The following is a 17279-nucleotide window of genomic DNA, read 5'->3' as shown; positions in this document are numbered from 1 at the left end:
TTAAATTTAACTTATAACTAATTAAAGTATCATTTCTCTGGTTGAAATTATGAAGGATATTTAGAGGAAGTTTGTGTCATATTTTACAAGTCGATAAACCCCATTATTGCTTGGTATTGGTCCTAATAGTACATCTTACATTGTTTCTCTGGATTTATAAATAACTCTCACTCTTAAATATTTCATGTTCTTTTCGCAAAATTCAAGATATTTTAGTGAGATGTAGAAAATACAAAATAGTTTTTTTATACAAATTTTGGAATTTTCGTTAGAATTTACTTTTTCGTTGAATAGATATTAATATACTTTAACTTGGCCCAAAAGTAAATAATGTTGATGGTATTCTATATTTTGAACAAAGAATTTCACAATAAAGTATTAATTTTAATTCTTGTGCTTAATGCTTACGAACACAAGATTAATAAAATTAGGAATGACAACGTCCAAAACATTTCCTTGTTATATCAACAACAAAAATATGCATACGATACACTCATGAAGGTAGTAAACGACGGAACTGGCGGAATTTTTTCCATAGATGTTCCTGGAGTAACTGGAAAAACGTTAATATCAATTATTTTTCAATTACACTTGAATCTGCTTCATTAGATATTGCAGGTTTGTATTGGAAGGCGGTTGAAAAGCTCATTCAGCACTCAAACTGCCATTGAAAACGCAAATTAATGAGACTCGAACTTACTAAAGTTCGATATTAAATTAAATTTTAATATAAGCCTTGATTGCGATGAACAAACTGCAATAAACAAAAAATTCTCTTAATAAACTGGATACACTTTCAGATCGAAACGACTGTGCGCTAAGAAATTAATGAACCGATACAGGTGTTTTAACGACATATGTCAAACTGTCACTGTCAAACTATTAATCGCGCGTTAAATTAATTAATCGAAGTTTAAATATTCGTTTAATCTTCTTATATTTTCCAATTTTCTATGAAATTTTTCGTTCCTTAATATATTTTACAAAGTATTATAAAATTTAAAAAAAAAATAAAATCGGTGAAGTCGTTTTCAAGTTATAGAGATTAATTTCTACATATAAATTTATAAAATTAATACAAATATAATAATAGTGGTTATAATAAAATATATTTTAGTATATTGTTAGTATGATAGTAATAGAATCAAATAGCAAAAATAGAAAAGCATAAAAATAATGTTATAATGTAAAAAATATGAGCAACGGTATTTCACAACCGCCTTGTTGTTCATCTAGCTCCCTTAGAATCTAGCTTAGAAATAGTTAATTAAAAAAAATTAGATGAAGTAGTTTTCGGTCGCCCGGAATTGAATGGAATTGAATCTAAATCAATAAATCGAATTCAACATTTCTTTCGAAAACTGGAGACTACTTTAAAAATACAATATAATGTAGGAAAAGTAAATAACAGAAAAATCGGTCCTGGCATGTACTCTGTACATGTCGAAAAATATATTTTAATGATGGGGTTACTAGATAAACGAGTTATAAATACACCTCAAAATAATTTCACAAAAAAACAATCATAGCAAAAAGTAAGTCACGAAAATATTTCCGTAGAAATGGACCAGATCACCAGAACGACCATAAATAATCCACTTGTAACAGAATTCCCACGCAGGAATCATGACGGGAAATAAAAAAAGAAAAAATCTTGGCCAAAGAAAACAATAGGTACCCATCGCAGCCGTACGACCCTACCACCGCCTGCCATTCGTAACTCCGTAACCATCGGACAACCGTGGTGTCTATGAGACCGCTGAAGAACCAGCAGCGACCGAAGAAGCCAGTGAGTGACATTGACTCGGTGGGGCAGTACGCAAAGCGCGAAAGAAGTTTCTTAACCCGAGAGCAACGGTTTTGGTTTTCGGTACTTTAGCCAGAACGCCATTGATTATCAAAACAAAAGTCAATTGTTAACTGACAATATTTTTTCGTCTTATATTGTTGATGATTCTGACAGGGTAAGTTAAAATTTCTATAAGAATTTTATTATTTTCGTTAGCTGAAAATTAATTTAAGTTCAGGTTGATTTGTCTAATTTTGCGTTATTCCATTTTTAAATAACAAATTCTATTACATATATAATAACAAATATATACAATATAATATAGAAAATAAAATGAAAAAATTGTATTAATAAACAAAAATTTTTATTGAAATAAATATTTTCCAACATTGTCTAAAACATGTTATTATATAAAAAATATACTAATATATATATATATATATATATATATATATATATATATATATATATATATATATATATATATATATGTTTAAACATGTTATATTGAAAATAAAGGATATGTATGAACTGCTAAATAATATTTCTTAATACTTATCTAATAATTCAAATAAAATATTAAGTCCTTATTTATAGCTATAGAAGTACAATGCTTTACACCAACATATTTTTATATACAATATTTATCAGTAAAATTTAAACTTTTTATTTAATAACTTATAATATATCAAAATAATTTAATTAATATTATAAAAATGAGTTACGTTAATATGAGAAAGAAAATCGCAAATAATTAATAAAATAATGTAATGAAATACATTATAACTAGTATGTAGTTATTATTTTATCTAACAATTTACCTAAGTACGGGAAAAATATACATTCTATTAAAAATGAGATACCAGGAGGAACGCTTCGTTAATAGAAAAAATTAGTGGACGACAGAGTTTTTGCTCTTCATGTCCGGTGAAGAGTGTTTCCGTCGCCGAGGTCCACGTCTGGGAAGGAGAATATCCGTTCTAAACGGACTGACCATCCGCTGAATACATTACCAGTCCCGGTTATCGAATGCCAAACATACCTTATGTTTGGCACAAAACTATACCAGGCCGGTTCGACCGACAAAAAGACAACCATATTTTCCTATGATAACATAATTGCTTTTGTACATTTTATTATACTACTAAAAAAAGGTATTTGAGATTTTTTTCCTTTTAAATTAGTCACTCTAATCTGCAGGTAATAATAGTAATTAGTTTTACGTACATCATACACATAATATAAGAGTTATCACTGTATATCTTAGCATAGTGAACTGAACGTGAGTATGATTTGATTACATTTAGCATTAGAAAATTGTAGAAATACTCTGGGTTATCCTAAAGGAGAACTATTATTTAATATTTTAAAATTAATTACGTTCTACAATGGATAAGCTTAGTACAATCTTAATTTACAAATTAATTTATTACTACTATCCCGTTGTACTTGCATCAATACACAAGGAAGACGAGAACGAGATAAATACATCATTATTCAATTAAATTGTGCAATACTTTATCCACCTATATCAGTTTAGTTTAAGGTAATCCAGTAAAAAATATATTTTTAAATATTTTTTAAAGTCTCCTTTTTTACCACCGAGGGTTTATCTGAAGGGCATTTACAGATTAACGCGGGCTCCGAACCACGGTCCACGGAATTAAACCTACCGACTGGCCAGTGACCAACTTAGAGACCATCCCAGAAGACATACCGGTCTTACCCAGCCTGGTTACTGGCGTGATTCGGATGGTTATTTCTTGTCAGATTTTCCGATGTTGCCTACAAAGACATTTACAATTACAATAACAAACATAAAGTACATTCATGCCCCAGCAGGATTCGAACCCGCGACAATCGCAACAGTAGGAGGGCCGTACTGTCGCCTTAACCGCTGCGCCAACGAAGCCGACCATTAAAATAATTAATTATTAAAAAAAATAATTACCATAAAACTAATATTACAGATATACGATAATTTCTGAAGGCTTGAGCATGAATAGATACTAAAGAAAACTTGAAATAAATGTTCACACTATCATTAATGATGGATTCTAAATATCATAAAAAATTATGGACGAGGTTATAACTGGTCTATGTATAAGAGAAGTTCGTTTTTTAAATAACACTAACACCGAAAACAGTGTGTTGTTTGAAAGATTGAATCCAGCTGATAGAATCTTTGATAATGTAACATTATACTAACATTTGTAACTCTGGAAAAAAAGTGAATTATATAAATATTGATAACACACAGAAAGGGTAACTATTCAGTTTAAAAAATCCTCCTCAATGACTAGATTTCTAGATACATTTTTCGAACTGAACGAAAAACTTTTAAACTGTAGGGTGTGGAAATACATTTTGAGTATTTTTTTACTTTGAAATTTTATTCAAAGAAATTCAAACAAAGCATTTTATTCAAAATATTATTAAATTAAATGTTTCACTACGTTTTTTGCTTCCAACACCGAATTCACCATCTGGCTGACATTACCACATACATCCAAAAACAAATAATCAATTTACAAATTTATTTAAAAAGTTGACATTTCTAAATCTTATGATAAAACAATTTTCATTAAGAAAATTTTGGAGGATTGTATAATAATGGTAGAATCTTTCCCTTAGTGTAAGAAATTTATTTATAAACCTAATGGATGTGATGAAACAAGTTGAAAATAATGGATAAGTTTATTATTGTCAACGTCAATTACTTCTTTGAATATACTTAAAATAAATTCTATGTTCAATTGTTCTCAGTATGTTTTGTTTTTATTCTCAATAATTAAAATTTGATCAAAATATTCTAATTATAAGAGATTGAAGAAGGAAAATTTAGTAAGATTTTTTTTAAAGTTAATAAAAGCATAGACATTCATTTATACAATAAAATTAATTATTATTCAAAATATTTGTTACTTTAATAATAGTTGTTTAATTTAACAGCTTTGACACATTTTCTAATATATTGTAATAATGCAGTTATCTAAAATAATAAGTTATATGACATTTAATTTACTTAACTTTTACATTTTATTTTATAATATGTCCGGGTACATAGTTCGTTAAACATTTTAAAAATTCTATAGATATAAACAATTACAAATAATAATAAAAACATATGTTTAGTTCCTTTACTGCTAAATTATTATATGAACGTGCAAAATGTAATTTCACTATAACTATCTAAGACAATGATGCAACAGTGAAAAATCTGTATATCTATATATACTGAAATACTGAAAAATTAAGTTTTTTTTAATAATTTTGATTATTATTTACATTATCTTTGTTTATATATTTTTATATTTTCAAATATGTAATATTATTATATAACCCAAAAAATATTACATTGTATTTTATATTGTATAATATCTAATTAACACAAACCCATAACTATAATGATAATACTCATAATTAAAAGGATCTAATAAACAAATAGTAATGCAAAATGACAATACAGATATATTTACTACAGAAATACACCGTTTAGGAATGATCTCAGGAGGACATCTTCCTGGAAAAGATCGCAATTAACATCGTCCCCAGACGCGACTCATTAGTGAAACAACATCGTGTCTGATAATGAATTATAATCACAAAACGACAAGTTCAACTAGTTAACCATCCAGTTTTGAATGTGCTTACAGCGAACGTGATCGTAACGAAAGAACAACCGAATGTGGGTTTGTAGGTGCCGATTTATATGTGTGTCTGCGTCTGTGATGTGTTTACACATCGAACGAACAAATCAAACGTATTCATTTTGCCATCATTGTCGATGACTGATATCTCTCTCTAGTTAGCTATCATTTCTGCGATGTAACTGTTTCTTATACCTCGTTGTTTAAACGGTAGGAAAAGCTAAATGTACACTCGTCATATATATATGTTACATATACACCTTCCATACATACTTTATATATATATAAGATACGTCGATCGTTTCCGACTAACCTACAATTTGTCTTTATGATAACTTAAATCTACGTATATAACTAGGAAGACCCACCGGCCCTATCTTAGTCTCTGGTGAAATAATGTTTATACATATCACTGCTCTATTTTTTATTATATGCACCTCACTACAAAAAATAGGTATTGATACAGCTGTTCTCCAAATTTTATCCAATTATTATCCATTAACTGAATTAATAAAGGAAAATTTTATCTTTAATTGATATCTAGACAATTATAAAATCTACTTCATACTCACTACTCATGGTTTATGACAATATTTCACAAAAATTAATGAGATTTTGTTACTCAAACTGATGGATACACAATACAACTTTACAATAATTGTACAATAATTTTATAATCATAAGTAAAACAAAGATTGGTATGCTAAGTTTAGACGTGGTGAAATGAGCACCGAAGACAGTGAACGCACTGGACGCCTAAATGAGGTTGTTGCCGACGAAATCATAAAAAAATCCACAAAATGATTTTGAATGGCTGAAATGAATGATTTTAAAAAATTGAAATTGAATGAAATAGCAGACACTCTAAAGATATCAACTGAACGTTTACATCATATCATTCACGAACATTTGGGTGTGAGAAAGCTCTGTGCAAAGTAGGTGCCGCGCGAGCTCACTTTTGACCAAAAGCAATGACGAGTTGATGATTCGGAGCAGTGTTTGAAGATGATTAAGCGTAATAAACACGACTTTTTGAGTCGATATGTGAGAATGGATGAAACATGGCTCCATCATTTTACTCCGAAGTCCAATCGACAATCATCCGAGCGCACTACACACCATAAACCCGCTCCAAAGCGTGGGAAAACGCAACAGTCGGCTGGCAAGGTTATGGCGTCTGTATTTTGGGATGCGCATGGAATAATTTTCAATGACTACCTTGAAAAAGAAAGGACCATCAACAGCGACTATTACATAACGTTATTGGCCCGTTTGAAGGATGAAATCGCCGAAAAACGGCCGCATTTGAAGAAAAAGAAAGTGCTGCTTCACCAAGACAATGCACCGTGTCACAAGTTAGTGAAAACGATGGCAAAAATCCATAAATTGGGCTTCGAATTGCTTCCTCATCCACCGTATTCTCTAAATGTGGCCCCCAGCGACTATTTCCTGTTCTCAGATCTCAAAAGAAACGCTGCGAAAAAATTTTCGTCGAATGAAGAGATGAACGCCGAAACTGAGGCCTATATTGAAGCAAAGGACAAATCGTACTACAAAAATGGTATCGAAAAATTGAAGGGCCGCTATAATCAGTGTGTCACCCTTGAAGGGAATTACTTGAATTAATAAAAAAAACTAATTTTGCCAAAAAAATTTGTTTTACTATTGTAGGCCGAGGACTTTTCAATTGACCTGTTATAGTTAGTTGACAAACGACATAACCTTTTAAGATTGTTTAATACCAACTAAAATTTAGTTTTTAATTAATTTTTCATTTTACGTAATTATTAGGTTCACAACACAATCATATAACTTCCCGGCTATTAATGCTTTACATGAGCTATTAAATAAAAACTGGTAAATTGAAGGTAATTGTTGAAAAGCACTCATTCTTATATGCAATTATTAATTAACTAATTTAATCATATCAATAGAAACTTCTGTGAAACATTTGAAAACGTTCCTTCTTAACTTGTAGAATCTACTTAAATTGCAATATATATGTTAAGGCATTTTATTATAAAAATAATTTGTTACATTTGTTTTTTGTTTATTTATTATTTTTTGATTGCTTTATTGCTTTTCAAAACATTTAAATTTATATGAACACATATTTTGGAACCTTTTTGTTTTGCATTATTATATTATTCTTAAAATGTTCTTGAGTTTCTCTAAAACTGTTTCTTTGATTTTCCAGCTGAAGCATATGGTTTTGTTTGTTAACAGTTGTATACAAGTTATATAGTCATTATATTATATTAGGTGGTTGTTATTATATGGTTATTACATATAATAGCGACATCTATTAACAAAAATTCGAAATATTAATGTAAGTAACTGTTAAATATTTAACCTAACTGTTAAATATACTGGTTTTGGCATTTCTCTGCATAAAATTACAGTTTTCGTATTTAGTATTATTGTTAAAGTTAAATTCTTTGTATAAATATGTTAATGAAGCGCTCAAAACTTCATTTTCGATATTCATTGTAGTTTGATTTGAATAAATCTGCTCCCGTTAAAGATCAAACACTTTAAGAAGCTTATCATCCTGCTGCTCTGTCTATTAGTCGGTTTTGGTTTTTACGATATAAAAATGGTAATTTTGATGTATATTGATGAAACAAGTTCGAAGACAATGAATAGCACGACACAAACTCTTAAACCACATTTAAACAGTTTAGCAGTTAATAAATTAAATATTTCGAGACGTTTATGCGCGATGGAAAAAATTCAGAAAGAGGAAAAATGGTTACCACATGAATCGCCTGAATTCTATTGCGACATGTTTCAACACCGTGGTTAATTGCTCCATCAAAAAAAAAATGAAGAGTTTTTTATCACATATTGTGACTGATATTGAAAAGTGGATCTAATATGACAATACCAAGCACAAAAGAGATCGGATAGTCTAGGAAAATCATTCGCATTGACACCGTAGTGAAATATTCATGGCCATAAATCTTGGTTGGTGAGATAGACAAATTGTATTATGAGTTGTTACAACCGAATGAAACTGTCACTTCAAACACCAACGTCAATTGTATAAAATTAACGGTTTATTGTGCCAACAAAGACCGACAATAGGTTGTAATAATATCATATACAGTAGTAACATCCATCAGCCATAATTTTTCATAACAACGCTTAGCCACATGTTGCCATAGTTTTGAATGATGAACACTGTTGCAGTCCGAATGGGAAGTTCTACCGTACCCAGCGTACCCATCAGATATAGAACATTTTGATTACCACTTGTTCAGATCGAAGCAGCATGGCTCGACTAGTGCGTTTTCGAAATCTTGAGGTCCGAAAGTGCCAAGCCAAGCCATGAGAAATATTGGAAGAATTTGTAGAAAATGATGTAGAATATTTTGGTTAATATATATAGCTCAATAAACTCCTTTTTAAAATGAAAAGTGATCACCTAATAAGGGCAGTAATCTACCTTTGGCAATCCTATTCCAGCAGGATAAAAAGTAAACTATTGTAACAATTGATTGGCCACCGTCAACTTTTTTTTTCTTGATAAATTGCGTAAATTCCAATATTAAAACAATGTTTAGGTGTTCTTAATTAATTACTAAAAATATAATTTCTAACGTTACATTACTGATCACATAATAAGTCATGTAACATAAATATCCTTTAAAAGTAGTCCTGTAACATCATAAAATTGAGAAAATATATTAATTATAGTAATTATAGTAAAGCTAATAATAAATATATATATATAATATATATATAAATATATATATATATATATATATATATATATATATATATATATATATATATATGCATATTTTATCATGTTATTTATTTATTCTTAATTAAACACATAATTAATATACTGTTTTAGGACTCATGTGGTTTAGGCCATAAGATCTAAACCGATTGTAATCTGATATAATCTACATGAAAAGTATTACGTAAAAAAGTTAAATATAAGAATAATCTTGCATAATATTGCATCAGTATGCGCCTAAGTATGAGAAAAGGTCACTATAAACTGTTATTAAATGTTTCGATCTTCGCCACTACTATTAGTTCATAGTTTCTCAATATAACCGATCAATTCTCATCAGATTTGACATGCAAGCATCAACAAATTGTTTCTTATTAGCTGCGTAACAGCCATTAAACATTCTATTGAATTAATTATAATTATAATTATTCGCGAAAAACAATCCACAATATAATCGTCCGATCGATATATCTCTTAACAGTTTGTTTACAAAAAATGTAATCTTTATTTACCGTTTCGTAACATTGCTAATTTTCAGGCGGAATTTGTTGAACTGAACGAACATACAGAGGCATAATTATTTTTAACAGCGGGTCCAAATATCAAATTGGTCACGGAAGATAATCGAAAGATTGTAATGATTAAAGTAATTGCGTGTTGATGTGCTCATGATGCGCACCAGGAAGACTTTCAAACACTAACATTTAGCTAACTTCAGGTTAATACTTGTAAAAGCATTTTTAATTCTTTCAAAAATAGAAAATAATGACTCAAATTACGAGATATTTAGAGAACAGTATTTTTTAATGCGTTGAAATGGACAATTTAACTGAACTTATATACAATGTTCCATATTTATCTATAGAGTTCATTCTTATTATCAACAGCTATTTTTTTTAATTCTTATTTAAACGATTAATATTTCAATTACATATATTTGTTATTATATAAGGAATCAAGATAAACAAAATATGCAAAAAACATAAAACCCTACCAAGAAATGGCATCAATTGTGAAAAGAAATTGTTTACACTTTTAAATAAAGAATATTATATTCATAATATTTGCTAGATTTTTGTAAAACAAAAACTATTAAACCGAATAAGGAATTTAAATAATAATAGGGTTTGATAATAAAAGCGTTTCAATATCTAGATAAATAATTATCAATTCATTTGGAACAATTAATGAGTTTTTATATAGAAAGTAAATTGAAAGGATTGTTAAATTAAAATTTAATTTTATATTTTTATGAAACAATAAAATGGCACTGGTTATTAGCTTAAACTTCAGACCGAACTCCACATTACCAAAATTATGATTCAAAAACGTTTGAGCGGGAATTCTTTACCATGCTCACCACTAATGCAGCAGTCACGCTGAACGTTATGAAATGTGTGTAGTTTAAAAACGAAAACTTGTTCCCCTTCGGACTATTTATATCTTTATTATTACTCTACTTACTATTACTTACTATTACTTATACCTATTTATTATTACTATACTTACTTATTACTCAATCCTATAGTAATGTAAACGAAACCCCGAATCTAGACACCTCTCATCACATGATATCGTCAACAAACACACATTATTTTCTTGAACAACCCGAGCGTTTTCAGTATCACAATAACGTCCCCTTCAAAAAAAACGATCAAAGAAATGTACCTGATCTTTATCCCACTTGGACAGATTACAGTAAAACATTTGTATTACCTGTACCTTCGTCCAGCAGTATGCCTTTAATAATGTTCTGAATAGCACTAGCGTTACCCATATTCCAATACTGTCACCTGAACATCTGAAATATTGTAGCCTTCCTTTGGTAGCCGTACCCACTAGACTGTAAGTTTTTGTTCAAATTCCAGCAAACTATGTTAGGTCGTAACAAATTCAATCCACATTTGATGTTATTATACTTTGAACTGCAATGCTGATGCCAGGAACCCACTGACTAGACATGTTTTTCAAAGCATTAGGGTTTTATAATTGTAATAGTTTATAGCTAAGGGTCTTCAACCTCCCTTTGGTCACCTTACAGCTTCAACTCCTTTAATTTCTTGATGATCCGCTTCTTTATTTTGTTAAAAATCAGTTGGTTCTGGTTAATTGAATCACTTCAAAAGTAGACAGCCTTATGACCTCTCTAGAATCCCAACAACCGCACCAGTTATGAAATGTAGGATTTAAAAATAAAAACTTTTATTTTACTTTAGAGTTATTTTATTTTACAAAAATAAGTGGCGAGTTTTGGACCGCCAAGACAATTGTAATTGCCGCCTAAACGATAGACGCCTGTTTCCTTCATGAACTAATTTAATTGTTGTTCGAAATTTACATTCAACAGTAGTTATACTTACAATAGACAGTCCAAAATCTTCTCCACAGACAGTCCGAAAGGGTTGAAGTAACTATAGATAATTAACAAACACCAAAATGTTAAATCATTAGATAATTAAAACATTGCAAAATCGTTTTACTCATTATCAGTATGCATAATTACGTCGCTAATAGCGGAAAAATTGTTTTGTCAGAAGCAAATTATTTTCGTCTTGGAGTTTTCAAAGCAATGGTAGCATTATTATTAAAAACCAAAACGGTGGCAGTATTATCGCAAATATTAGCATTTTTTTGACTAATTGAATTTTGTACGGGAATATTTTAAAATAGGTTTTGAAAATTCGCTTTAAACTATGTGCATAAATGTGTAACTGGGAACCACGTCTCCAAATTGATGTTTCTGGAGACTCTGCAACATTATCGCGCACCAGAGTCATATTTTTAGCGTTACGAGACGTCCGTTGTCTTCCAGAACGAACCTGTCTACTGTCGTACCGTACTGTCGAAAATTCGCATGTAAACGATAAACGGTTTTGTGACGAACTGGACGATTAGGGTATTTTGACGCAATTTCCGCTGAGTTGCAATAATGGAAGGATTATTTTCAATAAATATTGTCATTGTTTCTGCTCGTTCTTGTGCCGTATATTTATCCATAATAAAATTTGGACGTCTACACAACACAATGGTTAAAGCGAGACTGAGCTAAATGTCAAATAATCAAGATAGGGCGCAATCAAAATGGTAGCGTTACTGTTGCCCCACCTGTTAGTAACCCCAGTATTTATAAACAATTGGTCAGCATAAGAGAAAGATCCATCAAGAACTATCCCTAAAAATAAAGTCACAAGCAATCGACAGTATGATTGCAAATATGTAAATGTAAAGAATAATTAATTACTTTCCATGTGGTTTAAATTATTTAACGCTAATAATCCAACATATTTGCAATATAATAACAGAGACGCTTGATACAATTAATTGGTTTTAACAGTCAAAGAATAAGAAATTTCAATGGAGTAGTAAATTTTACATATTTTTATAAATGCAATTAGTCAGTAAAAAGTGACTTTTGACATAAATGAGTAATTAATTCTATCGAATTAAACATACTAAGGCTTATAACACATATTGTTGTAGAATATACTTCAAAGAAGACAAGCCCACTTAAAAATAACATTTGTTTCGATGTCGATGTTTATGAAATCACAAAACGATAAGGATTTTTTACGTCAGTTAACGGTAAATAATAATTTTAACATCATCCGTTGCCGATCGAACACGACATAATTTTGCAGATGGTGTTTACGAGGGACTGTGTTGTTGTTGGCTGTTTCCACCGACAACTCAAGTTATAATTCTCGTTTTTTCTCAAAGATTTAATGAGGGTACTTGTACGACCCAACACTCGAAAGTTTCGATGGATTGTAGCCATTGCGTGATAAAACACGACGTTTCAAAGCAATTTCAGTCGCTCGGGACACCACTAAATCGATGTGAAAATATCGACGAAACGTAATACAAGTATTATTGTAAGAGTCTTTTGTTTTATAGCTTTTCCTGTACTATTTGCTCAATTCTCATTATTCATTCATTTACATTTTGTATTGTATTTATAGACAACAGATCTACAAGTAATATCCATTCATTTTAATTTAATTATTAACAGAAATATTAATGATCATGAAGTTAAATTAAAATTAATTTATAAATGTTAAACGCAGTTTATGTTATAAAGACACGTTTTTTATTTATAATTTCCATAATAGATACAAATATTTCATTTTCATCTAAAATCATTTCAAATTCGTATTAATTTTGATAGTATAAAATGAACTTTACCATATTATATATATTTTGTCATTATTGTCGTTATAGTTTATCTTATTTTAACTTCAATCTTTATCCAAACAGATTCGTTAAGTATGTTTAAGATTTTATTCTTCTCAGTTTTACTATTTTTTTACGTACATTTTTTTAACTTAAATATACTTATAAAATTAACTAAAATGGATCTACAAATAAACTTACGAATCATATTAATTACATTACTTCTAGCGCTTGTGATAGAGAAAAGTCTTCTTTTTGCCTATCAAGCAATGAAACCACCAAATTGAAACGGTTCTGATGATATTTTCAGTCAATTTGAGTAGTAACCATTTTCCTTCAATTTCCTTTTAGATCTTTTGCAATGCATGCAAACATCTGAAAGCAGTTGATTTATCAATTACTAAGTTGCCTGAAAGTTCCTTGAAAGTTTGATAGCTAGATTTTCACATCACGAAAAGTTTCTGAAATTGTTGGATGAGCTTTGACAGCGAATTTCTTCAAATCAAACAACAAAAGCAATAAATGCCGAAAATGCAACTCAGTAAAGGGAAACTATTATTTTATGTAGTGACATATCAAAAGCGAAATTTGCTTGTACTTATCATCTTACGTCTACTTATAGAAGTCTGCAGTTATACATACAAGGCGCTAAGTCTAATCTGTAGAACATACAACGGTATTTAATCCTCTTTAGGTAAAATAAATGAAGAAATTGACATTTAAAAGCTTCATTTAATGAAATAAAAATTCAAAACAGGTGACCTGGGACACGTACAACGTCCAAAATGTACCACATTTTCTGCAAAAATCCTTACAGCTCATGCAGAATGTCAATTGAGATGTTTTTCATCGTGCTCATTTTCAATTTATTCTATTGCTGTATACAATAGAATTTAAAATTTGTGAAATTGATTCTGGTTAGTAGATATTGACACTTTCCATTCATTAAATGTTTATATTTATATATACATTGTTAATAAACTAATAGTTATCTAATAATATTTTACTTGATTAAATAACATAATTATTTCAATTAATTTTATAAATCTTCTTAGTTGAGGTTCATTCACCAGTTTTTTAACAATTTTAAAATAACTAAGTTTTCTTACTGAATGTTACAATGTTATTAGAATTTGTTGAACGATTATTATATTGGAAGAACCTACAAGCTCAAATCAACCGTATTAATCTCTGGTAAACTCTAAAGCCGACCTATCATTAAAGAAATATTAAACCTTACCTGGTATGATTATTATTTTAACAGATATTAGGACACAGTTCCAGATGTTACATTGCCTAAAAAAAATCCTAGTTATTCATGCTCACTACGCATTCAGGCTCAGTATTTGCATATCGATCCGTAGTGTTGATCTACCGACTAGAATTTTGGAATTGTATACTGTTTTGTTTAATCAACAAGTTAATTCTCAATAATAGTAATGTTAAATTTCTAAAAATTGTTTACATGCTTGTTATTTTTTTGTTTGTGGAGTATCATTTTTTCATCCACAACACAACTAAAAATGTAATTCTAGTCTATATAAAAAAGGCTTAAAGATTATGGAAGTTTATATCGAAATGGTAAATTGTAGCGACCTTAAGGCATGTCGAATTTTACATAGTGAAATAACAGTCTACAAAATACCCAGAAATATAATCCCAGATGTTGAACACGGTCGGGGTGCCAGCCACGCCAACTAGAACCCGATAACAGATAGCTGGCAACCCCGAGACGTCTATCTGGGATGTTATTGAAGGGTATTTCCATTCATTCAGTACTCGACTATCGTTTAAGATTACGAAAGAAGATTACTGAATCATACTAACGTGGAAATAACTACTGGACAACGCGCAGGAAATCAGAAGATTGAAGCGAAACCAATCATACGAACTTATATAAAGTGTATTCCTTTAGTGTAAACTATAGCACAAGTTATAATAGTTTTATAATTCAGGAATACATTGATGTATTTATCTCGCACTCGTCTTGCTTGTGAATTAATCCATGTTGAAATAAAATGTAGTAATAAATTAACTTATAATTAAGATTGTAGTAAACATATCTAATAAAGATATTATCAAAAAAATATAATCTTTCCTCGACAAAGATGATCGTGAAGCACGCCCAAAAATTTGACATTTATCGCAAATTTTCATTTCAAAGCTAATTCGTCTTATCAAGGGCATTTTGTTCCTAGATATCCCTCAAAATGGTAAAATAATAAACTATTGTTAAAAAATTCTTATTGTACTCACAAGATAGTTAAAACAACAATTCGTAAAAGAAACAAAGAATTATGGATTGTTTCAATATTGCTTGAAGCTTGCTGGCCAAATTTATCTTTCTCCTTTTCTCTCTATAGTTAAAAGGTTTTCATCAAACTAAGAAATAGCAATTACTGCCGTGGATGTACTTTGCAGGCTTTTATTCATTAAAATAAGCATATGGACGTTGAGAAAAATATAGTTAAAAATTTTTTATAACTCCGTTTTGGCCAATTTCCATTCGAACTTATTGAACAGTCTAGTATAATTACAGATATGATATAAAGTAGGATACGTTTTTAAAACATCTAAATCTATAAGTTTTAAAGCACCAATATTGATTGATAATTACAGATTTCAATGAAGAATAGACAATCTCTTTTGAATTAATAATTTTCCATCAGGTGTATATTACAATAATTTTACATAAAATCATTTTACATCATAAATCTTATGAAATAAGAACTAAATTACACAATACTATTCAACCTATTACCTAAACCTTTCAACAATTCTTAATTTATAACCCAGTAAACGCGTACAAATTAAAACATTCATAATATTTAAACCGCGTTATTAATGAAGATCGTAGTATTAATTTCCCATAAAATCATATAACATTTTCATTTCGTATGAACAAATGTAGATTGCAATCAATTATAGCAAAATTCCCTTCTCTTGGTATTCAGATTAAATAGGAAAGTCTACGGTAGAATATTGTTGTAACCTCTTCTAGTCGTTGAAGTAAAAGTACATATATTCGTTATTTCATTCATGCCTTTGTAGCCCGGTTACAAAATGCCACGTTGTAATTCAACTATTTTCTCGCTAAACTTCGATGATATAACACAAAATATGTTAAATAATCAGAAACATTCAGTTTTCTTGCTACAACACTTTCCCACGGGACCAAAGTATAAATCGATTGTTTTCAAAATTAGCTCATTTAATATTCAGCTTTAATTTGCTTACAAGTTATTGTTTCGTTTATTGCTTATTATTTATAATTTTTAGGTCACTTCTAGAATACAGGCGCTTTGAAGAAAAGTAACAAGACTATGTTACACTATTGTAGTAATATGTTTTAAAATTAATCTCTTATGTTTTTGGCATTGTCTAAATATTTTATTTTTTGATGGGAAATTGACAGAGACAAATGTTAATAAGAGGATCCATTAAAATATTTTGAAGCGAAATCCTCAAGTAATATATAGTATAAAAGTAAAATACCTAATCAAACGCAAAACTAAAATTGCTATAAGCTATATAGCTTATTTATAGAAAACCAATTAGAACAAATATAAAGCCTATCATACGCAAATCATACTGTTATAACATCCATGCACTTGGGGATAAAATCAGCGTCTTAATATTTTAGTTTAAAATCCCCCTCATAAAATACATAATTTTATTTAAAAAATGTTCGAATTTCAAAGGCTCGTATAAAGTTTTCACATATTTTTTATCTAAAATAATCAGATATTTGGTATAATGTTATTGCTGAGCTGATGTGACAGAAAAATGGAAGTCGCTCAGTGCAAAAGCCATTTAGTTTACGTTTTAACCACTAGCTATAGCAAATAAAACCTCGTACAAATATTGTAGGAAACTGCGTAGTTAAAGCGTAAAGCGGGGACGGTAACTTTTTGTTGTTGTT

The 17279-nt window shown here is 29.6% G+C and overlaps 1 protein-coding gene across 1 annotated transcript in view; it reads left to right on the top strand.

The window, feature by feature from the left end:
* Positions 1 to 1709: 1709 nt before the first annotated feature.
* The window catches only part of LOC143190103 (uncharacterized), a 36063-nt gene continuing 20493 nt past the window's right edge, over positions 1710 to 17279 (top strand). Inside the window, exon 1 of the mRNA XM_076394199.1 lies at positions 1710 to 1964. The gene's annotated coding sequence lies outside the window, so the exon portion shown is untranslated. The remainder of the gene's footprint in view (positions 1965 to 17279) is intronic.

The sequence above is a fragment of the Rhynchophorus ferrugineus genome, unplaced genomic scaffold, assembly GCF_030347505.1.
Source record: "Rhynchophorus ferrugineus isolate W39M unplaced genomic scaffold, kcgeb_rfMv2 rfM2, whole genome shotgun sequence".
In the NCBI taxonomy this organism is placed as follows: domain Eukaryota; kingdom Metazoa; phylum Arthropoda; class Insecta; order Coleoptera; family Curculionidae; genus Rhynchophorus; species Rhynchophorus ferrugineus.
The sequence above is the reverse complement of the archived record's forward strand: the minus strand, read 5'-3'. Positions and strand labels throughout refer to the sequence as shown.